This window comes from Lissotriton vulgaris, chromosome 2_1 (genome assembly GCF_964263255.1).
Source record: "Lissotriton vulgaris chromosome 2_1, aLisVul1.2, whole genome shotgun sequence".
Taxonomy (NCBI): domain Eukaryota; kingdom Metazoa; phylum Chordata; class Amphibia; order Caudata; family Salamandridae; genus Lissotriton; species Lissotriton vulgaris.
This window is the reverse complement of record NC_141687.1, coordinates 1,574,996,848-1,575,008,917: the sequence shown is the minus strand read 5'-3', so window position 1 is coordinate 1,575,008,917 and position 12,070 is coordinate 1,574,996,848. Positions and strand designations below refer to the sequence as shown.

Genomic DNA, 12,070 nt, shown 5'->3' with positions numbered 1-12,070 from the left:
AAATACAACCAGAGGAGACACTTCTGCTGACTTCGAGGTGTCCATGCCTGCTGAAGCCTTCACATAGCAGCTGACTGACATTCCATGGGCGATGTCCAGTTTGTGAGCAAGAGGGGGTCCTACATGCTTACCCACCAGGTAAGGGGGCTAGATCATTGTGAAGGGGGTTTCTTGGCAGAATGCACATTTACACCCTAGACACCTAGGTTATGGTTTTGCACCACAGGAGTGCGTTAGATTATTATATCATTTTTATATGCCTGCATATATTTACTGTATCAACGACATGGTGGAGCTTTTTGTCTCTTCACTGTTTTGATGCTAGTTATAACTTTCATATGCTTCTATTGATCATCGCAGCACATTGATTCTATATAAGAATCACCTTGGTTCAAAGCATTTTGGAAAGTGTCCCTTAGTGTATTCTTTGTATATTTCTCTAAGAGCAAGTGAGCCTGAGTGACTGAGCAAAATGTTTCTGGTCTGTTAACTTGATCCCTCAGGGGTCTGGGTTGTCTTATTCAATGATTGCCAGAACTGTTCACTCCCTGCCTAGGCTTCGGGAGGCTAACAGTAGTATTGTGAGCAAGCTGATCTGAGGGACCACATGTCGGAATCAGAATGGCATGATGCCTATGTTTATGTTATCCACAAACTTGCAGTTGCTATTGATTAGTGGAAGATATGCGACACACCGGATTAACCTTGTCTTTGGCAAGTACCGCCATCTCAAGTAGTTTGTACATCAGGTGCTTTAAAAAGGTGGCCAAACTATGGTTAAACGCTATCGTATCAGGGTAGTCTGGTCAAAGGCAGTCTGAGCGGAGCCTGTTACAGATGTCCCTATCATAGACACTGACAAGAGGAGTGGGTGCTCGGTTTGTAGAATGGAGATGTAGGAACACATCAGGATTAAAGTGCAGGGAGGTGTCAAGGACTGAAGAAGAGTAGAAGACTGAAGACTGGGGCTGGCCCTGAGATTCCCAGTGACCTTGTTTGTAGTCTAGGCTGGAGGCGTCGCCTGAGTCAGAGAGGGATGACTCAAAACTGTGAGAGTCCATGTTTTGAGGAGTGAAGGGGCAGGAAAGCTGCTAGTGAAAGGAGTGACCACGAGGTAAGCATGGTCATAAGGCAGGACTTGCGACCTTTCAGCCGCCACTGTCATGTTGGGCCAAACTTCCTCTTTGGGGGTCGTGGTTTTCTGTCGGGCAGGGGTGGCGTGACCGTCTTAAGATCTGATGATTGCCTGGACATGGCATACTGCCTATTGTATTGGGAGAATGGTTGGTGAACCTCAGCTAATGCCATGTTAATGGGTAGGGGCACAGAAGCTTTCAAGACTTCCACAATATTATCTGCCCAAGTGAGCTCCTCCTCAAAGTCATGGGATTTTTCTGAAGTGGCGTGGGGACCAGCCATCAGGGAAAACAGTGCTGAGGTACTGCTAAAGTTTAGGAAACAACAACTAGTCAAACAAAAACAGTGGTGGAAAGCCGTGGTAGGGGGTGCAACCTAAGATGGCCAAGGGTTTAGGCACGAAGTCGGAAGAGAAGGTGCTTAACCACTTGGATGCTAAGGGGAAGACTACTCATATAATGAGATTTCCATTGAAATGAATGGGTTATTAGCATTGAAGTGGTTAAACAGACGATGTCTCAAGCTTCTCAGAAGAACCTGTATAGCTGATTGACTTGACTTGATGTTTGGGCACAGGGGAGGCAATTATTGCTGCAGAGTGTGCACCGTGCGGGCCAAGCTCTCTCCTGCAAAGATGTTAGTCTACTTGCTTTGCTCGATACCAGCCATCGCTTTGCTGGGTCTGAGGCATAAATGCAGACCTCCTGGTACTGTTTTTCAAAGACTACAAGATGGCGCTAGTGTACAACATTATGGCATGGAAATATATTGCTATCACAGAAAGCCAAACGAACTTCAGATATTTGAAGACTGAATCACAAAAACACACACCTGCCTAATTAATCTAAAAATGCACCCCCCTGCTCAAACCATAGTATCAAACAGATTTGGATATCCAGCCACAAAATGAAGATTCTGAATCTGGGTCCCTCTAAACTGCAGTAAAAAAAAAGTGGGCCTAAGAAGAGAGCTGTTGCAGGGAGAAGATCCCCGCTGTGGTCCCTCTCACTTCCTGTAGTCAGCCTCGGTTCCCACGTGGCTGAGAGCCTGGATAAACTTTCCTAATTAATCATGTAATGTAAAAATGTAATGTAATGTAATGTATTACTTGTAAAGCGCACTGTTGCCAGCCGGCGTCCTGGCGCTGTATACCGCTGGGGAACCCGTCCTGGCATTCCCTGTGGGATGTTCCCTGCTGGGAGTCCCCAAGGTGGAGCCAGGCATCCCCGGCGTTGATGGGGCCGTTGTGGAGATTAGGCAAGCTAATGCCCAGAGTTGCCGAGTGAGACCCCTGGTTAGAGTAGGCACCAAGGCGAGAATTATCAAGTCCGCTGACCTTGGTCCACGACCCTGCCGTGTCGGGAATTGAACCCTGGTCCCGGGCCGACTTCTGCTTCCGGGTCTGCTGCCTCTAACCAGTGAGCCACACCACTCCACTGATCAGTCCATTTCTCTAATTTGACTGACTGCCACCAGGGAGGTGCAGGTTGTCTAGAACAGGGAATCTCTGTTTAATTTATTGCTTCTCTGCTGCACGCCCAACACAGGAGGAGTGTGGCTTAATGGTTAGAGCGGCAGATCCTGATGCAGTGTTCTGGCCCGGGACCAGGGTTCAATTCCTGCCTCGGCTGGTCTTGGGCTCAATTTCCTCGGACCTGACAATTCTCGCCTCGGTGCCTATTCTAATCATGGGCCTCACGCTGCAACTCTGGGCAATAGCTTGCTTAACCTCCACACCGGCCCCAACAGCGCTAGGATGCCTGTCTTCACCCTGGGGGTGCCCAGGAGTGGAAACTTCACAGGGAAAGCCAGGAAGGGTTCCACAGCGGTATGAGTAATAGTGCAGGAATCCGCTTGGTGACAGTGCGCTCTACAAATACCTTGACATTTACATTTACATTTAACACATGTTCAACCTAGGCTGTGGGCTGTGCTATGTTACTACTAAGTGTGGGTCACATTATACTGTTTGAGAGAAAATGTCACTCATAGTCATTGAATGTCACTCATTACACTGAAATTATGAAAATATCACACATATGCAATCTGAAACCTTGGCAGCTATGCGAGATTGGTCGGGAAACCCGGAGCGTGCGAGTTGCGTGCACGGGAATGCGACGTCAAAATAGGACAGAAACTGTCCGCTCTGCAGCGCAGTGCCTCCAGGCACCCAATTCGGGTTCTAATGTAATACAGCCAGGAGAAAGGATCAAACTGTTTATAAAGTACGACAAATACCAAGATTGTTAAAATACAATATTAAATGGGGTAAAATCTAAGTCTACTTCTCTTGTGTGAAAGCAACAAAGAAGGAGTACATCACTTAGAGACAATGCAATTTACACATGCAGAGACATTAAGATTAGTGTAGGAGACATGATGCCATGCTATGGTTTATGGGAAATGTGGTTTATTAAAACAAGTCAGAAGTCCTCATCCTAGGTACATCCCCCTCTGCATGGGACGACTCTTGGTGGCCGGAAGCCCTTGGAAAAGCACCCATCCCGACAGACCACGCACGGAACCTAGGCGTTATCCTGGATTCTTCACTTTCAATGAACAGACAAGCCAGCGCCGTATCCTCATCCTGCTTCAACATTCTTCGCATGCTCAAAAAAACATTTCGCTGGATCCCCACCGAAACCAGGAAAACAGTCACCCATGCTCTGGTCACGAGCCGACTGGACTACGGAAACACCCTCTACGCAGGCACTACCGCTAAACTTCAAAAGAAACTCCAACGAATCCAAAACGCCTCAGCCAGAATCATATTAGACATCCCACGCAACGAACACATCTCTGGTCACCTGAAAGACCTCCACTGGCTACCCGTCAATAAGAGAATCACTTTCCGACTGCTAACCCACGCACACAAATCACTCTACGACATCGGACCAGAATGCCTCAATTCAAGACTGACCTTCTACACCCCCTCCCGCCAACTACGCTCCTCCAGCCAAGCCCTCGCCACTATACCTCGCATCAACAAGACCACCATGGGAGGCAGATCCTTCTCCTACCTGGCTGCTAAAACATGGAACTCACTCCCCACTCACCTTCGCCTTACCCAGAACCACCTAGCTTTCAGAAAGCAACTTAAAACGTGGATATTTGACAAGTAATCCTCCCCCCCCTCCTTAGCGCCTTGAGACCCTCTGGTTATGTAGTGCGCTATATAAATTCTCTGACTTGACTTGACTTGACTTGTAGAATTGGTGTTAATGAACAGCAAAGAAGGAGAAGCATAATCCGAAGCCTACAGTCCTGACACAGAATTCCGCTCCCCATGGCATTTTGGTGAGTTGATAGCCTGATTTTATAACTTTGTGTAGTTACTAATTGTCATCATTGCATCTCAGGCGTTTTTTCTGAACTTGGTCAACAAGTGAAGCTGACCCATCATAGGATGAGGACATTTTAAAACATGTGAAAAAAATTATTTATAGGTAAACAGAAAACGTCAATTCAAGCACATAGCACCATCTAGTGGTATTAGCCGTGTTAACTGCCAGTTAATAAGATAGTGGCAGTTTTCCTCTATAATTTATAAAAAAAATTGCACCACAAGCTAAGTAGGGCCCCCAAAAAAGCAAGGCCTGTGATGTAATTAACCCTCTTTACTTTCTGATGCACCTGCTACTTCTCACAGGTGATAGAGCGCTCAACGCTCTGAAATTTCAAAGGGGTGCATTATACTCATGTACGAACTGTACTCACATATATTTGATGTTTTGTTGAACGTTGTGCATATTAAAACACATTTTATGTATTTCATGTTAGAATCTGTAGAGTGAAATTGTGTTGTTTTTGCAGGCTTGACTAGTATTTTAAACAAGTTTATAGAAAATATGTAATTGTGCACGTATATAATGATTAGTTATAAAATTCATATAAAGGCCTGTATAACAAGTGCATATTAAAGGACGTTCTTAGGTTAGCCAAAATTGCAGGCCCAACTTTTAAACTCTTGTTCACCTGGCCAGGGGACAACTTGGATACTTCAGCGGTACAGCATTGTCTTTCATCTGTCTTTCGTTGGTTAGCACTTGCTCAGCTTAAGTGCAACGAAGACAAGTCTGAGGTCCTTTTTTATGGATCCTTTCCTGATAACTTTAGAGACCTTCTATGGCCACCAGACATTCCTTGCCCCCAAATCTATGGGTGGCCCAGCTAAGAACCTGGGGGTCTGGTTTGGGAGCGACCTGAAGTTTGAGGATCACATTAAAAGGCTTACGGGCGTGTGTTTCAGGACTCTTAAAGCCTTGCGCAGGTTTTTCCCCCTCCTCCCGCGAGAGGCCAAAGAGACTCTGTTGTGCGCTCTTATTCTCTCCAGGCTTGATTATGCTAATGCCCTGTTTAGCGGTCTACCTTCTTACTTGATCCAACGGCTTCAGGTGATTCAAAATGCGGCTGCGAGACTCCTGTTCAATCTGCCTAGGAGGTCGAGCGTCCGCCCTCACCTGCGCAGCCTCCACTGACTTCCGGTGGCACAACGGATCATGTTCAAAGGACTGGTTCTTTCTTTCCGAGCTATCCATCAGCTTTGGCTGTATTACTGAGGAAACAATTCTCTTTGTACGTCCCCAACCGCTGCCTTCATTCTGCTAATCAGTGTAAAATGGTTGTGGCCGGATTTAAGTACACCAGGCTGGGGGGCCAATCTATTTCGGTCAGGACCGCTAGAGCCTTGAACACTCTACCCCCTCACCTTCGGGCAGCCCAGACCATCTCCAGCTTCAAGACAGGGCTTAAAACCTATCTATTTAATGTGAACATGCAAATTGCCTTCCCCTCCTCGCTGCTCATGCCACATTTTCCCTTCGCCCCAGGATACTTGCTAGTAACAGAGCGCGTTATAAAATTCTTTATAACATAACATAACATAACTTTTGTTTTCTTAAAGGTTTCATATCTCCTCGTTTGCTCTTGGGTCAGGAGCTAATTAAAATTTAAGTGTAGAGAGTTTTCTTTTCACCCCTACTGCAGGTGCATGAATTTGACAATGTTATTCTAGATTTAAGGAGATACAAGGGAGGACGGGATGCCTTTGAAGAGCTCAGACAAAGAGAAGGGAGGACAACTTCCGTGCCTCGTGAAACTTGGAAACCAAGGTCGAAGGACAAGGCTGTGAAATTAATTGGACTTTGTGGAAAGTTACTCAAGAAGGTGTACATGGCATATTGTACCATGTGACTAGTTAGGGGTGTAACTTTGTCTTTTTGTATTAGGCACAGGTACGGAATTGCAGGACTTCTGCTTTTGACTGAGGTAGGAGAGCATCCGGAGGGGCAAGATGGCGGCCGGTCACTTGGCTGAGTGAGTTGGTCTAAACGCTCTCTCCTCTGGTCGACTTGCCAAAATTTAGCAGACCCACAGATTTTCTGGAGGCAGATGGGGCTTAATTGATTTACTTTGATCTACTTCGGAAAATACTCTTCTGGCGATATTCTGTATAAATCAAAGTGAACTAAAAGTGGAAAAAGAAACGCGAGAAATTTTCCGTTACCACCTTACCTGTTGGATTCTTTCTCCGCGGAAACACTCCACCGCTTGTGGTTCCTGGTGCGGTTCAGCGACCCAGCTGTTGTGTTCCCCACATCCAGGGATGCTGCCGAAAAATCAGGGTAAGAGTGTTGTTTCTACAGGACGCAGTACAGTGCCGCGAAATCAGGCGGGGCGGCAGCACAATCTCCTTGAGCTCAGGTGCTGAGCGAATGTGCGGAGGGAGGTGTACGGGCGCCGGTGGAAACTCTGGCTCCAGTAACGGCTGCAGTAACAGCTCCAGTAATGGCGAAAACCAGGCAGAAGTTTCCTGCGATGTTCAAACCAAAGGCAGATAAAAACAAAATGCCACAAAATTCAAGCACCGTTAAATGCAGCCAGCCACCTGTGTCTCCCCAAGTCTCCTTACCTCCTTCTATTGGTAAGGCTGGTAAGGCTAACAGCGCTCTCCCTTCGCTTCCTTTGGGATCATTGGTATCGACCGCAGTTGAGGGAGATCCTCTGGTCGGGATGGATGGTCTGGAGGCTGGAGGGGTGAGAAACGACAACATTCCTAATGATCCATTCAGTACTGAAGTCCAGGCAGATCTTATGGCTCAGTCCAGTGGAACGCTGGGAGTGCTAGTCCAGCCAGATCCAGGAATAATCACAGCAACTGGAGTTACCCCCCCTGCCCAAGGGATCATGGAGTCTCCACAGCAGCAGCAAATGAAGACCTTACATGGGGATAGACTCCAAACGCTCTCACAGAACATTTTATTGAATCCTGATGGAGACACTGACGGTGATAAATTTTATTCCTTATGAGACCACACTGGGTCTTCAGAGGATGATGGTGGCTTGGACAAAGACTGGACAGATGGCGATGATAGTGAGCTGGGTGATTGGCGTATTAATGAGGTTCTAAACTCAGAAGCCATATCTAATGGATTCGGTACTGTTTGTAAGGCACCTAAGGATCAGGGGCCCTTGGTCCCGGGGTCGAATGATGGTTCCTTAGTCTGGGACTACTCGTTTTCTACGCAGCCTAGCCTGGAAGGTAACGCTACTATTCAAAGTACCAGCTGTCCTAATCTGCCCCCAGGCTAGATGACAGTTGGGATTATTTATCAGACAATTATGGCGCATCACGAAGAGACCCGGCAGGAGAGTGCTAGAACTCAGGGAGCATGTTGCAGGGTTCAAAACTCCATCCGAAGAGTAGCTAAAACCTGTTCAGATATCGCCTCTAGAATTGGGGAGGCGGAAGAGAGGATCTCCACTTTGGAAGATGATATGGCAATTCAAAGAGGAATTACAGATCTAATTAAATCCCAAAGAGATGACATTCAGTGGAAACTAGCTGATCTCGAAAATAGAGCTTGGAGGAATAATTGGAGAGTTTTGGGAGTGCCGGAAGGGATTGAAGGGTGGGACATTAGACAGTTTGTTGTTGAATTGTTCATCGAAGCATTCCCGGATGTCAAACAGTGGGACTGGCAGCTCGAAGTTCAGAGAGCACGTTGTTTTTCCGTTCAAGCTGAAGCAATGTTCTGGTCAAACATATGAGGAATTGGATTTTGGAATTTTTTAATATTAACAGAGGGACCGCCTCCTGTACCACTGTCTGGGATACGCTAAAGGCAGCGGTTCAGGGGAAACGAAGAGCTTCTCGTACTTTCGGCAGAGGTCCGTTCAGGATCAAACTAATAGGCGGATTGCGGAACTGGGGACCGCAGAGGTTCAATTGATTTGTGCGATTAAGGAGGGCCGGGATACAGCTCAAAGCCAGCTCCATGTGGCTAGAGTTAAGGCCTCTCTGTTGGATTATTTTGGCCAGGACCTTGCTGCAAAGTATTTGCAATTCCGCTCTATGATGTTCGAGTTTAGGGAGAAATCTGGCAAGGTTTTCGCCAAGCGACTTCAGCAGAGAGGGTTGGCTAATAGTATCACTAAGATCCAGGACTCTCTAGGCCATATTCAGGATACATCAGAGGGGGTCATGGAGGTTTTCTGGCAGTTTTACTGCTCTCTGTACTCAGAGAAAGCAGCGATCTAAATTTAGAATCTGAAGTCGGGGCTTTTTTTACAGGACCTCAACACTCTCCAGGTTAATGCTCAGCAGAATGAAATCCTTTCTGCCCCTATAGAATGGTATGAGGTTGAGCTGGTGATTAATTCACTAGCCAATGGTAAAGTCGCAGGCCCCGACTCCATCACTTTGGAATTCTATAGTTTGTTTCGCTCAGAGATTCCGGTTGATCTGCCAGCAACTCTTAGAGGGGCACAGCTCTGGCACATACCAGATTCATGGCGTCAAACCACTATTATTTTAATTAGGAAGAAAGATAAACCGGAGCTGGACCCTTCATTGTTTCGACCGATATCTTTATTCAATACAGATAGTAAAATATATTCCAAAATTCTATCTACTAGATTGGCCTCGGTGATCTCTCCACTAGTTTCCTTACGCCAGCATGGCTTCATTCCAGGTAGGGACACGGCCGATCATGTCCGCCGTGTAATTGCATTTTTGGGCTGGGCCCAAGCTACACAATCTCCCCTCGGCGCGATCCTGTTGGACGCTGAAAAGGCGTTCGACAGGGTCGCCTGAGGGTTCTTATGTGCAGTCCTCCAGTGGAAGGGGTTCAGCTCTGAGTTTATTCAAGCGGTCCAATCATTTTATATTGCACCAGAGGCTACTCTCTCGGTCTCAGGTTTGCTATCAAGATCATTCAGCATCAGCAGGGGCACTAGGCAGGGCTGTCCCTTTTCGCCCCTGCTGTTTGCCCTATATATTGACCCCCTTCTTAAGCAAAATCGAGAGTTCTCTGAACATACTCTCAGTCAGGGTCAATATAGCAGAGTATAAGGTGTTGGCATATGCCGATGATATTATAGTTTTGACCAGCAATGTTGCATCAGCCTTTCCAGCTATTAAGAACTTAGCAGAACAGTAGACAGTTTTCTGGTTACAAACTTAATGTTATCAAAACCCAGGTTGTTCAATCAGTGGCCATGGGCCCCTCTGAAGCTCCAGTTGTTCAAAGTGCGTCATATCTTGGGGTCAAAATTACTGCTGTAGTTGATAATATTCCTGACCTGAATATCTTGCCTATTACTGATTCTGTCAATTCCACTTTGGTAAGACTAGACAATCTGCATTTGTCCTTGTATGGCAGGGGAAATGTTCTGAAAATGCTGGTTTTACCAAAGTTTTTATACCAATTTAGAACTATTCTGCTTGAATTCTTCCAATATAGCTGCGCTCGGGCTGAAAGGTGCTGTAATAGATTTCTTTGGGGGTATCACCAACCTAGAAGAACGGCCAAGTGGATGCACCTCCCGCGCGATCGGGAGGCTGGGCTGTGCCGAATTTGGAGCTGTATTGCTGGTCAGCTCTCCTTCAGCATTTTGCTATACCACTGTTTGGGGATAGGGCACTGCTGCTATCGTTTTGTAGACCCTCTGTTTTTGAAATAGGACTAGGGAAAGATGCTCAGGGGATTCTACTGCGGGTGCTCAAACCCAGTTATTATAAGACGACTAAGTTTAAGGTCACTATAGCAATGTTCTCAGTTTGGCGTAAGATTTGGCGCAAATGGTCGACTCCTAAAATTAATTACTATAAGCCTTTTACCGCTGCCAGAATCCTACCTCTATCTTTCAAGATCAGACCACATTTAGGTAGATGTCACAGGGAATAATGTTTCTGGGCGATCTAGGGTGTGAGGGGTCAATGGCCTCCTTCCTATTTTTAAAGGACAAGTTCTCTCTAAATACGCATGAGTTTTTTTTAAAACTGGGGCGGCATGGTCAGCAAAAGAATGATGGATTTAACCCAGATCTCTTCACCGTGGTGAATGTTTTGATTTGTTCTGCATTACGTCCATCAATTGTGTGTCTTTTGCTAATAAAACAGTGGCAGTTTTGCTCTATAATTTATAAACAAATTTGCAACACAAGCTAGCGTCCCAAGCAAAAGTGGGGTCTGCGATGAAATTAACGCTCTTCACTTTCTGATGGACATCTCACAGGTATGTTTGCTGCTCGGATATGCTATCGGGTTAGAAAATTCTGCAATGCAAAACAATCATGTCCTCGCGTACATTTCTCACGAAGACATCGGAGTTACAACCTGCATGATCCATTTCTGTGAAGGGTCCTACCGCATGAAACTTCTTCTGACGCCATTAGTATATCAAGAGATTTGAAAAATCCTACCGCTTTTTTTATCGCGTTATATACTTGGCACAACTCTACTCGCAATTTATTTTTTATAAAAAAAAGAATTTTTGTTTTCTCCCTCGTAAAATTTCTTCCACTCTAATCAAATTAATGTGGAAATTAGATCTATTTTCGTTAAAATATCACTCCTATCTATGCAATACGTTGGCATTTATTATTTTTGGAAGTATGTATTTGTGCTGCTCCAAACTGCTGAATACATCACAGCTACCAATATCGTTTGCTTCGCTGAGGCTGTGAAAAAATGCAAATCTGGCGAACCGCCAAACGCTGTTTTTGTTTAAGGACCAACCAGCTGAACAGGATTCAAGCTCTGCTTTGTAAATTTCTAAAATGAATGTAAACGGAAGTACGTTTCCCAGCCCCGCTGTTTCTTGTTTTCATACGTACACTGTTTACAGATTACTATGCTGAGGAACAATGTGTTTTCAAGTCAGACTGTACGTCATACAAATTAAAGTGTTTTTAAAGACCGAACATGAATCGTTTGTATTTAACTTGAGAAAACAAACAAGGTCTGTGTCTTAAACGGGATCTTCGAATTCACGAATCCTGAGTTTGCCAGTGGCGTAGCAATCGAATCGAAGCAACGTTTCGTATAATCATTAAATTATAGTGAGGCAGTGAATGCGTTTTTTGCGTTATAGTTTAATGAATGCACGTCTGAAGAGATTAGCAAATTTCCTGACTTTCAAATTCGTAAACTGCAATCGCGTTCATCACGTTTCTTTAAGGAGCAAGGGAGCTTTATTTTTTTTTAGAAAACCATTCACATTTAGAAACGTTCGAATTCACCAATTATCATCGATTGTACTTACGTCCTGTATCTCTCCAGGGCTGACACTTCTATCACAATAACAGGGGAGGAAGAGCTGCAGGAAACAGCTTCTTGGAATCCAGCTGAGTGACAGTCAAGATTTGAATGCTCCACCCACAGGAATCTTGTTCCTTGGCAGGCAGGATGTATTTTTTCTCGAGAAGAGTTAGAGAGCAAAAAAAAAAGCAAGGAGGCAGCCTTTGCTCACACATGTATGTTTGATATCCTTAATTATAATACATTTTCTTAACATCAAATTTAACCCCTGATATGCCTCCCTCTTTTTCGCATTGACAGCGTTTTCGTAACACAGTTGCATTGTAGAACATTGATTTTTAAACTAAATATTAAAACTCGTACATTCCCATACCTCACACGGAGTTATTC

At 45.3% G+C, this 12,070-nt stretch overlaps 1 protein-coding gene across 2 annotated transcripts in view; it reads right to left on the bottom strand.

Annotated features, from left to right (window-relative positions):
* LOC147732926 (histamine N-methyltransferase A-like) overlaps positions 1-11,784 on the bottom strand; it is a 196,162-nt gene extending 184,378 nt beyond the window's left edge. The window contains exons 1-2 of one of the 2 annotated variants that reach the window (XM_086957465.1): positions 11,685-11,776; positions 6,652-7,165 (exon numbers count right to left, since the gene is read on the bottom strand). The gene's annotated coding sequence lies outside the window, so the exon portion shown is untranslated. Of the gene's footprint in view, positions 1-6,651; positions 7,166-11,684 lie in introns of both variants that reach the window. The other variant, XM_086957464.1, reaches the window with a different exon arrangement.
* Positions 11,785-12,070: the final 286 nt, after the last annotated feature.